Source organism: Sus scrofa, chromosome 9, assembly GCF_054392235.1.
Source record: "Sus scrofa isolate SSC_HxYL_T2T_F1_AM1 chromosome 9, Sscrofa_HxYL_maternal_Yorkshire_Landrace_v2.0, whole genome shotgun sequence".
NCBI lineage: Eukaryota > Metazoa > Chordata > Mammalia > Artiodactyla > Suidae > Sus > Sus scrofa.
The window spans coordinates 77537946-77555221 of NC_139391.1; the positions used below are offsets into that span (position 1 = coordinate 77537946).

The 17276-nt window shown below is 39.4% G+C and overlaps 1 long non-coding RNA gene and 1 pseudogene across 1 annotated transcript in view; one reads left to right on the plus strand and one right to left on the minus strand.

The window, feature by feature from the left end:
• LOC102161391 (uncharacterized) overlaps positions 1-17276 on the minus strand; it is a 150699-nt gene that overhangs the window by 99029 nt on the left and 34394 nt on the right. The window contains exon 2 of the long non-coding RNA XR_014815786.1: positions 10440-10552. This is a non-coding gene — a long non-coding RNA (uncharacterized LOC102161391). The remainder of the gene's footprint in view (positions 1-10439; positions 10553-17276) is intronic.
• On the plus strand, positions 11102-11598 carry LOC110262232 (chromobox protein homolog 3 pseudogene; annotated as a pseudogene).

Below are 17276 nucleotides of genomic sequence, written 5' to 3' on the forward strand. Positions count from 1 at the left end.
CATATGAGGCCCCTGAAGACAATTTTGTTGGTCTGGCTGCCATGGGAAACTATGAGGAAGACTAGGACAGACTGGGCTCCATTCTGTTAGGCCCCCAGGAGCCCATAGTCCGAATGACCGTAGGGGACCGGCCCATTGACTTTATGGTAGACACTGGGGCAGAACATTCCATGGTGACCCAACCCATGGGCTCCCTCTCACAGAGACAAGCCACTATTGTGGGAGCCACTGGCAATTGAACCCATCGTCTTTTCTTACTGCTTCGACAATGCAATTTAGGCGGCCATGAAGTCATTCACAAATTCCTATACCTCGACTGTCTTGTGGCTTTGATGGGTCTGGACTTATTGGGAAAGCTGCAGGCCCAGATAACTCTCAACTCCCACAGCCAAGCATCCCTGACCCTAGGGAAACCAAGAACAAAAATCACGACTCTCGTGGTCCCCCCAAGGAGAAGAGTGGCACCTCTATAGTCTTAAAGAGGGGCCCAGCAGGGACCTAAGGCCACTCCAGCAGTACAGAGTGTTGGAGGGACCCCATTTAAAAATATAGTTGTGGACTTCACTGAGCTTCCTTGAGTCCAAGCCTATAAATATTTGTTAGCCTTTGTGTGTACTTTCTCAGGCTGGGTAGAGGCCTTCCCTACTCGCATGGAGAAGGCACATAAAGTGGCCCGATTTCTCCTATAGGAAATCATTCCCCGATTTGGAATCCCAATCACCATGGGATCAGACAATGGGCTGGCATTCATGGCTGAGGTGGTGCAACTGGTGGCAAAGGGGTTAAAGATCACCCGGAAGTTACATATAGCATACTGTCCCCAGAGCTCCAGGAAGGTGGAACGAATGATCCCAACTCTAAAATTGCAACTGAGTAAACTGTGTCAGGAGACCCACCTACACTGGGACCAACTGCTGCCAATTGCTCTGTTAAGAGTTAGGTCCAGCCTTACTAGGCAGATGGGGTTCTCCCCTTAGGAGATTCTTTACAGACACCCTCCTCCCATTGTCAGGGACATATGAGGGGATCTGAAGGAAATGGGCATTATTACCCTGAGACAGCGGATGCAACCTCTTGGCTCAACCCTAATCACTATATACCACTGGGTTAGGGAACAGTTAACTGTGAACTTGGCCACAGACGCCCACCCCTTTAAACCAGGAGATGCTCTATGGGTAAAAGAGTGGAATGTCCAACCTCTAAAGCCCTTCTGGAGAGGTCCACTCACTGTCATTTTATTCACCCCCACTGCCGTGAAGGTAGCCGAGGTGGTCCCTTGGATTCACAACAGCAGCGTGAAACTGGCTTACCAAGACTGGGAATGTACTTCTGATCCATCAACACTGTGCAGGTTGACCATCCAGAGGAAGTGAATTTCGACCCCAGAGACCCAAGAGGACTGCAACCTGCTTTAGTCACTCTGTAAGGTGACTAAGCTACACATGGCAGAAGCCTGAGCATCAGCCACCCAGTGGGATAAATAGCCTGGTTTTGTTTACTATTTCAGTTCTCTTACTGTGATGTATTGTCCCCCCCTTGTCCCTGTCTGTTGTTGTGATCCTTGCCCTAATCTTTGCTGCCATCCCAGCTGACTGGATATGTGGCAAAAGGCCTGGGACAAGGTCAACTCAGACATCGAATGGCAGGCCCCAGGTGGACTATACTGGGTATGTGGGAGAACGGCCTATACTGTACTTCCCCCAAACTGGTAAGGATCTTGTGTGTTGGGATCTATTTGTCCATCCTTCTTCCTGCTGCCACTTGCCAGAGGGGAACACTTGGGAGTACAAGTATATGAGGACTGGGAGACCCTAAGAAAATGGCGTGCCCTACAAATTGGCAACTGGAAAGATGACGAATGGCCCCCTGAACGTATAATCCATGACTATGGTCCAGCCACCTGGGCAGGGGACAGATCTTATGGATACTGTACTCCCATCTATATGTTCAACTGTATCATCAGGTTACAGACTGTTGTTGAAATTATAACTAATGAAACTGCAAAAGCCCATGATATATCAGCCAAGCAGCAAAACAAAATGAGTAATGCTATCTATCAAAACTGCCTAGCCTTAGATTACTTGCTGGACTCTGAAGGAGGGGTTTATAGAAAATTTAACCTGAGTAACTGCTGCTTACAAATAGATGATGAAGGAAAGGTCACACAGGAAATCACAGACCGAATGAGAAAAATCGCTCATGTCCCACTCCAACCTGGAGAGGCTAGAATCCCAAAAATTTGTTTGGGGGATGTTTTTCAACTTTTGGAGGATTCAAAAACCTCACAGGTGTTGTGCTTTTGATTTTGGGGACTTGTCTGATCCTACCCTGTCTAGCCGCCCAAGTTATAAGGTCTGTCTCCAGCCTCACTGAGGCCCTGGTCAAAAGAAAAACGGCCACACATGTAACATTGTTATGGGAATATAAACCCCTAAAGCAAGATGATGCTCTTTGACCCCAGAGGGGGGTCTGAGCATCAAAGGGAGGAATGTGGTAAGAGCCCTCCCAGAACAAAGGGAAGGCAAAGTGGCATAACCAGCATCTGTGTGCGCATGCGGAACAGCAGCAGCAAGACTTAATCAGTGTCCATGTGCAACTTTGTAACATAGATTGTCCAACCAGAATTTACAGAATGTGTGTTACCTTATAAGGGGGATAAAGGGACCAAAATGTAAAAGGGAAAATAACAGAGGGTATATAAGACAGCGCCCTGCTGTATTTGGGGCTCAGCCTTTGGATATGAATCCTCTGAGCAGTGCGGGCATGAATTAATACTGCTTCCTGGCAAAAAGCCTCAGTGTCCCATCTCTCTGTATGAGAATCCTGCAATGGTTGTTGATGAGTAATAGTTTTTTTCAGTCCCCTTTCATAGGTCATGGGTCATATGGTCAGATGGGCTGATAATTCAGAGAATTAAGAATGTAGTTTAAAGTGGAGAGAAAGAAACCAACTTATTCACTCTTAACTTCAAATATTGAAACTGTCATATATCCACCAACTCCAGCTCTACTCAGAGCTTTACGATTTTTATTGTTTTTGGTCTACAGTGGTATTTATTTTCATAGCCATATTTTTCTGTTCTCTCCTTCCTTTTTATGTGGTTGGAACAGAGGGACTGTATTAAAGCGTGGACTCCCTGCATCACCTTAACTAGAAGCCTTGCTTTACTGGCAGGAGGGCAAGCTGGGGGCTGGGATAGTCTTGCTGCAGAAGCTAACAGTTCCCTAGGTAAGGAAGGAGAGTGAATATCTTGTTCTTGCCTCCCCTGCGTTCTTTCTCACACTAAGTGAGAACTTTCCTTTGGGAACTCCCCTCCTCTCTGACATTGGTCAGTATGGTTTGGGGTTTGGCTCATCCTATAACATCAGTATGGCTCATCCCATATATCCCATATATCCCATATATCAGTATGGCTCATCCCATAGCATCAGTATGTGTCTCAGGACTGGGGCCACCATTAACTGGTTCAGGGCTGAGTACATCATCCAAGTTGTTCTTGAGATTCCTCCCTGTAATTTCTCTTTCAGCAAAGAGATCTACTCTTCTTATCTCTGGTTCTGAGCATCCTTGCCTATTAAATGGGAGTGAAAAATAATATCTATTTCACAGAGAGTCAAGGGCTAGGAATAAATGAAATATGGCAAATAAAGCATTTAGCGCAGAGCCCAGCATATACTGGTTAGACTCATTGTCATTGTTAAAGTGACGTAAAGTTCAAAGGAGGGAGAAATCACCTTGGACCAGTCTGGTCTAGGAGGCATTCACAGAAAACGTGAGTTTTTAAGTGGGTCTTAAAGGATAAGAAGGGGTTTGATATGAGGAACAGAGAAAGACGTTATACAGAGGTAGACGTGGGCAATATGGCCGTGGCTACACGAAGCTGTGAGAAGAGTCAGGTGAAAGCTGAGGGTGCAGGGAGTGTGTGTGTGTGTGGGGGGGCCGCACGTGGGAAGCTCCCTGGGGCCTGAACCAAGGAGCTGGGACTTTGTTTCACAGGTATTGGGAAACCAGCAAAGGTTTTGGATTGAAAAATTATGTGACTGATGTGGAGTGCCTTTTAAAGAAATAACTCTACTGTAGGCAGAGAAGTGAGCAATCACCCCACATGCTTCTTCACTGTAGCCTTTTTTTTTTTTTCTTTTTTGTCTTTTTGCCATTTTCTGGACCGCTCCCACGGCATATGGAGGTTCCCAGGCTAGGGGTTGAATCGGAGCCGTAGCCACCGGCCTACGCCAGAGCCACAGCAACATGGGATCCAAGCCATGTCTATGACCTACACCACAGCTTACGGCAACGCCGGATCCTTAACCCACGGAGCAAGGCCAGGGATCGAACCCGAAACCTCATGGTTCCTAGTCGGATTCTTTAACCACTGCGCCACTACAGGAACTCCTTCACTTTAGCCCCTTGATGACTTAACCCCCAAACATGAAGCCCAAACTCACTCACAGGAGATGGTCTAGGAGCATGAAGGAACAGTGAAACAGGAAAATGTTTTCCTTCTTTCCCAACGGATTTGGAGTCCATGTTTCACTGTTTTGTGTGGAACCAAGTCAGCTTTTCTTTATCTCTGAGACATGTACTCTGAGTGGTGTGTGTGTGTGTGTGTGTGTGTGTGTATGTATCCACATGCACATACATATGTATTTTCAGCACAGTATAAGTTTGTACAGAATCATCTTTTTCATACAGATTTGTGATTTATATAAAATTATACCGTAATTTTAATGATTTATGAATTTGTTACAGCAGTTGGGTACACATCCCTTTTACTATTCTTTCTTTAAATAAATAGATCATTGTGGGGATTCCCGGTAAAATGCAGGCAAACAAAACCTAGCCTCCTTTGAAATACATGAAGACATGGCATCAAATGGTTAGAGTGGAGTAGTAATTGCTCTCTTTTAAGAAAAAATGTTCCTCACTTTGCTACAGTTCTCATTACACCCTTGTTATTTCCCAACCCTGAGCCTTGTGTCAGTGGTGTTTATCATCACAACACTGCTATTGTTTTGCTTTTACTCAGTTCCATACATTGATTTCCCTTCCCTCCTTGGCCTCTGTGGGCACTTTAGCTTGTGACTCATGGATAAAACCAATTTTGATTTTTCCTGTCTGAAGCTGAATTTTTATAGGTATTTATTCTACGCTTAAGACGGGCTAAAAGCAGCATTAATTATCCTAAATACTAAACAGCTGAGGTCAGGCCAACTCTTGGTTGTAACTCATGTATACCACTTTCTTGGCCTGGCTAACTTTGGGCATTCATTGAGAAAGGGGATCTGCCAGGAGTTGTTTTCTATTTGATAGCAGGCCAACAGATGCTGTGAAATCATGCCAACACGTGCCAAGTTGTCACCTCAGCATCCCTGTTTATCAGGGACTTCACTGTACAAATCCCCTGTCTACTGCTAGGTCATATTTACTTGCTCAGATAGATAAAGGCCCTTGAGTGAATTCTTAGGAAGGTGCTATTTTTACCCAGTTCCCTAAAATCACATATGACTGACAAATATTTCCATAGGATTAATGAATAGGTGTTTTAGTCTCCTTTGCCCTTATTAAATACTAGCTTTTTCTTTCATACTTGGAACTCTGTTGAATTGGTGGATGAGAAACAGTTTCCATATATAATGAATCCAAGGACTTTTTAACCTATTAGATTTTGTTGCATATATTGGCCACTCTTATAAGGAATTGTTCCCAATCTATCCAAGAACCAAATAACCTGAGAAGTTGGTATTCTTGCATTTGGAATATTTCCATATTTCTGAATAATATACATAGAGAATAGTTCTTGATAAGATCAAGCATTGACTAAGGGAATCATGTAGCTCTAGCCATCCTTGTTTTTATCATTTGCCAAAAAATTTCCTTAGCTTCATAGAAACCACATAGAAACCAAATGACTTGGTTTTCTTTCCACTTTTCTAGGCAACAAACCAATTTTTTTAGTTTCCATGGATACCCAGTTGAGCAACAGTGGTTAGATCTGTAAAAACTGCTATCTGACTTGGAATCTGATGGTGACCTGCCCATCAGCACTGATGGCAATTCACGTGTGGCTCTCTAAGGGACTGATATGTAGGAGGCTGTACTGAGCATCTGTGAAAGTGCCAAGTTATTGTCTCTGCTACTTCTCCAGTTTCTTAATTTGTGGAGGTTCACAAATCATTATGGGCCTTGTCTTGTTATCTGGGTAGTTAGAAAGCTCCAAAATAAGGCAGTGGGAATGGTAATAAAACAGATCTGGTTGAAACAGATTTACTTTCCACTTGATTAAGCAAGAGGCCTCACATACTGATGGCTATGTTACTCAGTTAAGAAACAGTACTTATTTAGAAATCCTTGTGGGAAGCCCAAAATGTACTTGAAATGAGAGAAGTCAGAAACTTATTTAATACATATGAAGAATAGCTTTGAACCTTAGGTAACTGATATTCTGTCCATTCAGACTCAGCAAAAATATAAAAAAAGCTTGACTTGATCATCCTGTATCTTATTCTCCAGTGCCTGCTCCCTCCTAACTTAGGATAGAACGAATGATTATTTGAAAAGACTAATGTGTCGATCTTTGCTTTTGCTTGTACTATGTAAAATTCTCCACTTCCCACTTGCTCCAAAATTAACAACTTAAAAATTGAGTCATGTAGACCACTAATCAGTGTTGTAAATGTTGAAAAAATAGTGAAAATAATACTTTAATTGGAATTAGGGGACAAAACTTTGCCATAAATACACTGGACCATGTTAGGTATGTTATTTCTTTTTCTCAGTCTCTGCCTCCTCATCCATAAAGGAAGAGGATGGTTGCTAATGTTCCTTCTAGTACTAATGTTTTACTACTTTGTGAAAAATAAATTTTACCTTCACATACAACAGAGGCTGTGCAATGAGCTTAAGAAATCTAGCTCTTCATAGAAATAAAACTTTCTAGTTCACGGGCACAGTGATTTAACCTTGTATTTTCCAAAAAAGCTTCTAATCACTTCTGTTTCTTTTTGTATTATGGAAGTTTTCCATGACTACCATAGAAAATGAATTTCTTGGGGAAGAGAATGGGTATTTCTCAGAGACTTTCATTTTTGGTTTCTAGAAATTTGAGATGGACAAATAGAAATAGAATTTAAAAAAATTTTTACAAGAGATAGTAACAGACAATAGCTGACCAGTGGAAATCAGCCAAAGTTCCATGGGTGTATAAGGAACTGATGATTTGAGGTGATATATTTTGCCATTAGTAAATCAGGTACAGGAGAAAAATTCAGGAGAAATGTTACAGAGAAACTTTTTGCTTTACAAACTTAGGGACTGACACATTTGTATACCATAGTTCCTGGCAGCTCCTTTACGATTTGTAAAGTTTCTCATCTCACTAAAGGAACCTGGGCAAATAAAAAGCGAAAGGCATTCCTGATAGAAGAAACTCCACATTAGAGATTGGGAAGGATGAGACAGCATAGCGTGCCGAAACAGTGACAGAGAGTTTGTTTGATCCTTTGGAGTATAAAGTATAGCAGGAGACTACATCATTCATAGTTCAGGTGCAGGCAACAGAAACCACGAGAGCAATTTTAAGGGAATTGTGTAACAGAAACCAAATGAAGAGATTTACTCAAGAGGGTCAAAAGCAGCTATACTGTCAAGTAAGACCAGGGCTCAAGAGTGTTCAATAGCTTCGACCATTGGGGGACTTTTGACACCCGTAGCAAAAGCAGGCCAAGAGATGAACTGGGCCATAATGCAGTGACTAAGGTATGGATAAGAGATGAGGAAGAGGAAGTGGGGTAATCTGTGTTTTCTGGGAGCGTGGCTCTGAAGGGAAAGAACACTTTATCTGAAGAAAAACACAAAATGGAGCAAGATTTTGATCTTAAGTTTTAAGAATCTTAAACAGGTTTGGATACAGAAGGAAAGAAGTCAATAGTTAGGTAAGGATTGAAGATACAGGAAAGAGTCAGATATTAGACACTAGATGCCCTCAGATTTGGAGGAGATGGATCTAGGGTCAAGGAGGCAGTGTTGGCCTAGGTAAGAAGAAGACTAGGTATTTCTCTTACGTAAGGCAGAGGGGGAAAGTATGGGGAAGGAAGCAGATGTGTTTATAAACTGGGGAAAAGAAGGGAGTAGAAATCATGCCTGATAGACTATTTTCTTGATAATGTAAGAAGCAGATCATCTGCTGAGAGAGGGGAGAATGGGATGGGGGTGAAATAGGTGTAGTCGAAAGTTTGAGGGAGAAATGGGTTGGGAAAAAGAGCCAGAAGTGATCAGAGACCCATGTCACAACTGCTAAGCAGGACTGACCTTGAAGGAATGAGGAGGGTTCGGAGGAGAGGCTTAAAGTAATATCATAATTGTCATGACCTTTGGATCTGTGGTCTTTTAGAAAGTGGTGGTGGGTACTTAGAATGACATTGTTCCTCTGTAACATACATTTGTCTTGGAGCTGTTTACCTGATGCTTAGGTAAGACTTTAAATTATCATCCTGATTACCTGTTAATCATATATTAATATAATCAATCTTTTATTTCTAAGGCAATCTTGAGTGCTTTGAATAGGAATGAGACAAAACAGCAGAAGCGTATCATTGAAGAATTTTCTAAGAACTTAACATTCTGAAGTACTCCTTTATGATTAAAAGTCAACATTTTAGGTTAAACCTGGTTGATGATCTGAGAAATCTGCCCAAGAGACTGAGTAAGGATATGCAAAGATGCTCAAAATTATTAGTCATCAGGGATGTGCAAAATAAAAATACAAGGAAATACCACTATATGCTTATTAGAATATCCAAAATTGAAAAGACTGGATATATCAGGTATTGGCAAGAATGTGGAGCAACTGGAGCTCTTATGGACAGCTTATGGGAAGAAAATGGTTCAGCCACTTTGGAAAACAATTTGGCTACCTCTTAGACCAAGATATTTTATCCTCAGAATCAAAAACATTTGTGTATAAGTCTGTGTATAGGCTATCCAAGAGAAAAAAGAAATGTATGACTATACAAAGATACACACAATGTTCACAGCAGCTTTATTTGTAATAATTAAAAATTGGAAACAACAAAAATGTCCATCAGCAGGTGAATGGGTAAATAAACTGTGGTATATTCATCAATGGAACACTACTTGCAATAAAAGTAAACAACTACTGATCTCACAGCAGAGATGAATCTCAAAATGATTATGATGAGTAAAAGAAGTCAGACAAAAGAGAGCACACAGTGTATTGTTCCATTCATGAAATAGTCTAGAAAATCCAAAGTATCCTATAACATCAGAAAACAGATCAGAGGTTACCTGGAGATGGGGCAGATTCAAGGAAGGCAGACCAGAGGGATCACAAAAGAGCACAAGAAAACTCATGTGAGTGATGTATACGTTCATTATCTTGATTGTGATGATGGTTTCATAGGTACACTCCTAAGTCATAACTCAGTGCAGTTTATAATACTTTACTAAAGTTGTTACAAAAGGAATAATGTATATGTTTAAAAATTGGACAATGATATGTTATAGAATAGCAAATTTTGAAAAATTTGTTATTAAAGTATAGTCGATTAACAATGTTGTGCCAGTTTATGCTGTACACCAAAGTAATTCAATTGTACATACATATACATTCTGTTTTACATTATTTTTCCACCATGGTATATCCCTGGAAATTGGACACAGTTCCCTGTGCCATATAGGAGGACTTTGTTGCTTATCCATTCTAAATGTAATAGTCTGCATCTACTAACCCCAAACTCCCCGTCCATCCCACCCCAGCTCCCCCTTAGCAACCTCAAATCCGTAGAACAGTAAATTTTTTGAACATTGTATCTTCTAAAAATCATGTTTTTAAAGAGCATTTAATATCACCAGAAAATGTTCACAGTATTCAGAGACAAATAGATTTCTGATTCATAATGGTCTATTAACATTAGTTGAATGTTAAATGAATGATGCAGTATTAAATAAAAAAGTAAGACACAAAAAAATGCATATATAATTTCATATGATCTGCACTGGGGTTAACTCTCTTATCTGTTATGGCTAAAAGGAAATATCTCAAAATGTTAATAGTGGTTGTCTCTGTGAGGTGGGATGACATATGACTTTTATTTTTGTCCTTATGATATTGGGGCTTTTCTATAGCTGCTCGTCCATTACTTTCACAAGCAGACAAAACCCAATCAATGCTCCTTTAAAAGACTCCCACCCAGGGAACTCATCGGTACAAATATTTTAGAAAATATATCAGTCTAATTGAGGCACACAGCTTCTCTTCCTGCACTTCTTGTCTAGTAACTGCTACAGAATGCCTAGGGAGTTTGGTGGAATGGTGACAGCTGGGAAGAAAGGCTGTCAGACCAGCTCCAGCCTGCAGTTAATTTGTGATGAGACACTGCCTAAAAATGTCTACTTTTATGGAACCTCAGGCATTCGCTTACCTTTATCACTTCACAGTTAGCATCCCTTGATGAAACCAGGTCAAAGACAAGGAGAATGAGTTCCCTGGGCCACCCCCAGCAAGCTCTGTCAGGAAACATTCACCAAGGATTTCCTGATGAGAAAAAGAGAGGAACTATATGTGGGTGTTCCTGTCAAATGTAGATTAATTCCTCAGTCTTTTGTCCCTGGTGAGTCTTACGCACTTTTGACTTCTTTCCTCCTTGAGTCCAAAAGAAAACCAGGGGAGAACTAGGCGGGAGGGGGTAGGGTGCAGGGCAGTGAGGGCAAAGGAGGAGGCTTGTGAAAGGGAGGGTCAAAGGTAAGGAGGAGATGGGAGAGCTCTCATGCAAAGATGAGGGAGGTTTGTCCTGTGAGACCTCCATTCTGCTCCTCTGCCCTCATGGAGGGGCATAGTGACTGATGTCTGCACTGAGTGGGTGCTCTGGCAGGAGGGGTTGGGGCTGGGGCCTAAAAACGAGATGTTGATGAGACCCCCAGTAGCCCTTCTCCCCCACTTTGCCAGGATGCTGGGATTGTAGGTGCAGCCTGAAACAGAATTAAAGAGAACTCAAACTGGAGGCAAGCAGGGCTGGAGATGCAGTACATGCGGTGGGGCAGCTTGGAGGTGGGGAAAATAATACCTCTTCAATCTGCAGTAAAAATGGCCTCCAATAAAACTATACTGTGAAACATGGGAAAGAAAAAGAATGGAAAGAGCAAAAGTCTGACAGGCAAAGCCTGAAGAACTGGAGGTGGAAAAAGCACAGGACTGACGTGTAGTGAATGGGAGCATTGAAGGGAATACGGAGGTTGAAAATATTGGGAACCTGAAGAAAAACTTAGATGGCCCAGAGTTAACCAAAACATTTCCTAATTCTCAAACACCTGTATAGGAAAAGGGGGTACAGAAAATCTTTTACCTGGCAATGAATCCGATAATAGTAAATCAAAGAAGAAAAGAGATGCCTTTGATCCTGAATGAATGATTGATGCCACAGACAGAAGTGGAGAGTTAATATTTCTTATAAAATGGGAAGATTCAGAGGAGGCAGACTCAGTGCTGGCAAAGAAACACATTTGAAGTGTTATCAAATTGTAATTGCTTTTTACGAAGAAAGACTAACTGGACCTTCTTGTCTGGAAAATGAAGTCCAATAATTGTATATTAAACATGGGTCTTGGTTTTTTTAGTTTATTAGTGTGAAGAAATAACTAGATTCTAAGGAAAATAAGTTGGGTATTTTTTTTTGTTTTTTTTGTTTGTTTGTTTGTTTTGGTTTTTAGGGCCACACTTGTGATATATGGAGGTTCCCAGGCTAGGGGTCTAATCGAAGCTACAGCTGCCAGCCTACACCACAGTCACAGCAACAGCAGATCTGAGCAACGGCAGATCCTTAACCCACTGAGCAAGGCCAAGGATCGAGCCCGCAACTTCATGGTTCCTAGTCAGATTCGTTTCTGCTGCACCACGACGGGAACTCCGGATGCATTCATTTTGAAGAAGTATTAGAGGTGGGTTTTTTTTTTTTTTTTTTTTTTTTGAGTCTATAACACTGGTTACTTTGAACAAATAAAGAAAACTTTCTTAATTGCTTCCTTTATCAGAACATTTGATACCATGATATATTATTTCCTCTGCATTAGGGAGCAGATTTTCTAAATGTTGGAGGAAATCTCCATGGTCATTACTCAATCAGATCTTGTGTTTAACTCATCTATGCCTAAGGACCATTCTGGGTTTTTCGCTTTTTTTTTTTTTTTTTTTTTTTGGTGTATGTGTATATATACATAAAATATATACATAAATGGTTTTCTTTTCCTTCTTTTTCTTTCTTTTAAAAAAAGTATTTGCCAGAAAAAAATGCCATTTAATAGCCATGGATAAGTCCCTGTTTCTGGGATGTCATCACTTTAAGCAACCTAAGAAATAAATTATTTCAAGTTAAATGGAAAATTTTCCTGAAAACTTACTTTTAAATTAGGTAGATGATTCTGTAATTAATTAGACAACTTAAATATAATGAGAATAACTTAAATGGGACAATAAAAGCCACCATGTCTGAATCCATAATTACAGTCATATAAATGGAAGTTCATTTGCAAAACTCCTGATAGAAAAATTGTTAGAACTGCCAAGAACCTCCTAACTCATATGAGAAAACTAGAAAAATCCTGGTGTGTTTTAATTAGCCAAGCAAGACTTAGCTAAATGGACATTTAAAGGTTTCCTCTAGTGAACCTCTTCTCTACTAGAAGTTGAAATCATTGTGCTGTATTGAGTAAGAAGTCAACATCTAAGACTTTGTGCATGGAAATCTAATCAGGTGGTTAGAGATGCTGTCAGTTTTGGACCTGCTGGAATAAATGGGTTAACAAACTTCTGTCATCTAAACTATTGATCTGTGTGTTTTTTTCTTTGCACTCAACTCATTCTTTACAGGTAGGCTCAATCTTTTCAGCAGAAGCATGAAAAGCAGTAACTTTGTAGTAATCAGAATGTTCTCCAACCGTATGTTGTTTACTTTATTGTAAATACTGGTGAACCATGGCCAATAAGTAGTTTTACATTAAAATAAGAAAATGGGGCATTTCCACTGCAGCTCAGCAGTGATGAACCCAACTGATAGCCATGAGGATGTGGGTTCGATCCCTGGCCTTGCTCAGTGGGTTAAGGATCTGCTGCTACTGTGGCTGAGGCGTAGGCCAGCAGCTGTAGCTCTGACTACTACAATTCAATCCCTAGCCTGGGAACTTCCATATGCCACTGGTGTGGCCCTAAAAAGACAAAACCCAGAAAGTTCTAGAATGCAATGATGACTGTGTATAATCACTTATCTGTGGTTAAATAAGTTTAAGTGGCTCACGTAGGCAATGAAATTCTTCGAAAACTGGTAAACACGTGTATATAATTGGTAAACATGTATTATAATCCACTATGTCTTTATATATTTATTTCTATATTAAAATATTAAACTATGTATTTAACCTGAACCTAGGATTAAGCAGACCAACATACTCCCCCAATCATGCTTGAAAACATAATTTGTCACATTTAGACTTGAAAGAATAAAATGATGTAGGAGTTATATGTTCATAGATATGTTTAAGGCATGTCACCATAGCATAAATTCTGGTCATTGATATGAATTACCTCATTTTACAAACTGCTCCTGACATTTATTTATTTATTTATTTATTTGGTTTTTAGGTCCACAGCTGTGGCATATAGAAATTCCCTGGCTAGGGGTCGAATAGGAGCTACAGCTGCTGACCTATGCCACAGCCACAGCAACGCAGGTTCCGAGCCAGTTCCTTAACCCACTGGGAGAGGCCAGGGATCAAACCTGCATCCTCAGAGATACTAGTTGGGCTCATTATCTCTGAGCCACAATGGGAACTTCCAATGCCCCTGACATTTAGCTGAACAAGAGCTGACCCATAGTTCTCTCTACCAGGCTACTAAAAAAAACATTCAATTTTGTATGGGCAATAATTGTTTCATAAATAATTTAAGTCCTTTCATTATTTAAAAAAATGTTTTGTACCCCAAATGAATTCCACACATTTGTGAATAAATAGTAAAATTCTGAATTGCTGTTGATTAAACTATGTTTTTAAGTCACTTAAGAATTTGAAGAATGACCATAATATATCAGCATTCAAAAATGAGATACCTATAATTACTTTTAAGGAAGAAATCTTTGTAAAGTCTGCAATAAAAGCATTTAGGAACTCTGGAATAAAACCTGGGCAATTTGGGTCTTGGGAATAAATTTTAGAATACATTTAAAATGCCATTTTCAGCATTTAAGCCCCCAAATTTATTTTACATCACCAGTTTACTGAGGTATGTTTGTCAATACATTATCATTCTCTTTTTCTGAAGTATGGTTGATTTAGAATGTTGTGTTAGTTTCAGGCGTACAGCAAAGTAATTCATCTATATAAATATACACACACACATACAACAGTAGGACCTTGTTGTTTACCTATTTTATTACAGTAGTTTATATCTACTAACCCCAAATTCCTAATTTATCCTTCTCCACCCTCTTCGTCTTTGGTAACTATAAATATGTTTTCTGTCTATGAGTCTGCTTCTGTTTTGTAGATAGCTTCACTTGTGCCATATTCTAGATACCACATATAAGTGATAACAGATATTTGACTTTATCTGGCTTATTTACTTAGTATGATAATCTCTAGGTCTATCCATGTTGCTGCAAATGGCATTATTTTTTATGGCTGAGTAGTATTCCATTGTATATACACATTGTCATTTATATATGACATGTTCTTTATCCTGTCATCTGTTGATGGACATTTAGGTTGTTTTCAGGAATTGGGGGCTATTGTGAATAGTGCTGCTATGAACACAGGGATGCATGTATCTTTCAGATTAGAGTTGTCTCCAGATATACGCCCAGGAGTGAGATGGCTCAATCCTATGGTAACTCCATTTTTAGTTTTTTAAGTAACTTACTTCCTGTTTTCCACAATGGCTGCACCAATTTACATTCCCACCCACAGAGTAGGAGGGTTCTCCTTTCTCCACACTCTCTCCAGCATTTATTGTTTGCGGACTAATTTTTAATGACAGTCATTCTGACTGGTGTGAGGTGATAGCTCATTGTAGTTTTGATTTGCATTTCTCTGATAATCAGTGATGTTGAGCATCCTTTCACGTGCCTGTTGGCCATCTATATGTCTTCTTTGGAGAAATGCCTATTTAGGGCTTTTGCCCATTTTTCAATTGGGTTTTTTGGTTTTTTTGTTACTGAGTTGTATGAGCTGTTTTATATTTTGGAAATTAAGCCATTTATTGATTGCATCATTTGCAAATATTTTCTCCCAGTCTGTAGCTTGTCCTTCTATTTTGTTTATGGTTTCCTTTGCTGTGCAAAAGCTTATATGTTTGATTAGGTCCCATTTGTTTATCTTTGCTTTTATTTCTATTGCCTTGGGAGAATGATCTAAGAAAACATTGATATGATTTATGTCAGAGAATGTTTTGCTTATGTTCTTTTCTAGGAGTTTTATGGTGTCATGTCTTAGAGTCTTTAAGCCATTTTGAGTTTATTTTTGTGTATGGTGTGAGGAAGTGTTCTAACTTCATTGATTTAAATGTAGCTGCCCAGCTTTTCCAACACCACTTATTGAAGAGACTTTTTTTTCCACTGCATATTCTTGCCTACTTTGTCAAAGATTAACTGACTGTAAGTATGTGGGTTTATTTCTGGGCTCTCTGTTCTGTTCCATTGATCCATATGTCTATTTTTGTGTCTGTACCACACTGTTTTGATTACTGTAGTTTTTGGTATTGTCTGAATTCTAAGTGAATTATACCTCCAGTTTTCTTTATTTTATCCGACCTCAGGATTCTGAGTCTTTTATGATTCCATATAAATTTTAGGATTATTTGTTCTAATTCTGTGAAAGATGTCAACAGCAATTTGACAAGCATCACATTAAATGTATAGATTGCTTTGGGTAGTATAGCCATTTTAACAATATTAATCTTTCCAATCAAGAGAACAGGGTATCTTTCCTTTTTTAAAATTATCTTCTAGGAGTTCCAGTGTGGCTCAGTGGTAATGAACCTGACTAGTATCCATAAGGATGTGGGTTTGATTCCTGGCCTTGCTCAGTGGGCTAAGGATCCATTGTTGCCATGAGCTGTGGTATGGGTTGCAGACGAGGCTTGGATCTGGTGGTGCTGTGGCTGTGGTATAGGCAGGACATCAGCTACAGCTCTATTTGACCCCTAGCCTGGGAACTGCCATATACTGCAAAAAAGCCAAAAAAAAAAAAAAGTTATCTTCTATTTACTTTATCAGTGTTTCATAGTTCTCAATGTATGAGTCTTCCACCTCCTTGGTCTAGTGTATTTTCTAAGTTTTTTTTAATGCTATTTTAGAAGAGATTGGCCTTTTTATTTTTTCTTTCTAATATTTTATTGGACAGATCACTAGAAGTGAAGTAAAATCTTTACCAAAAAAAAAAACCAAATAAAAACAAAAATTCCCTGCAAACAAAAGTCCAGGACAGGATGACTTCACTGAGAAATTCTACCAAACACACAAAGAAGGACCTATACCTACCCTTCTCAAAATCTTCCAAAAGACTGAAGAGATGGGAATACTCACAAAGTCATTCTATGAAGCCACTATCACCCTGATACCAAAACCAGACAAAGATACTACCAAAAAAGAAAATTACAGGACAATTACTTTTGATGAATATAGATGCAAAAATTCTCAACAAAACATTAGCAAACTGAATCCAACAAGGCATAAATAAGATCATACATCACAATCAAGATGGATTCATCCCAGGGTTACAAGGATGGTTCAACATATGCACCAATCAATGTGATATACCACATCAACAAAGGAAAGGACAAAAATCGTGTGATAATCTCAATAGATGGAGAAAAGCACATGACAAAATTCACTGTTCTTTTTTAAACATAGTTTTAATCCAGATGAGATTGTTGCATTAGCTTTTGACTTCTGAGGATTACAGATATGTGACATTTATACTTTCTTGCACACACAAAGAAAAAAGTCATTTTGAAACAGAAAACTGCTTCATTCCATAAGCATGCCATTAATGCATGATTCAAGATGTCATGGTTTGGATGAGATAATCAAATTCCCTAGATGAATCAACTGAAAGCAGCTGCTTCATTTAGGAATGATTTAGAGATATATAAAGTGAAGATATTAGATTGAAAGGGAGAAAAAAAGAGATAAGTGTAAGGGTATTGCTAAAAATACAAAATGATTAAATATTGTCATTATGACTATGGGGCCAATTAAAAAATTTTATGCTCA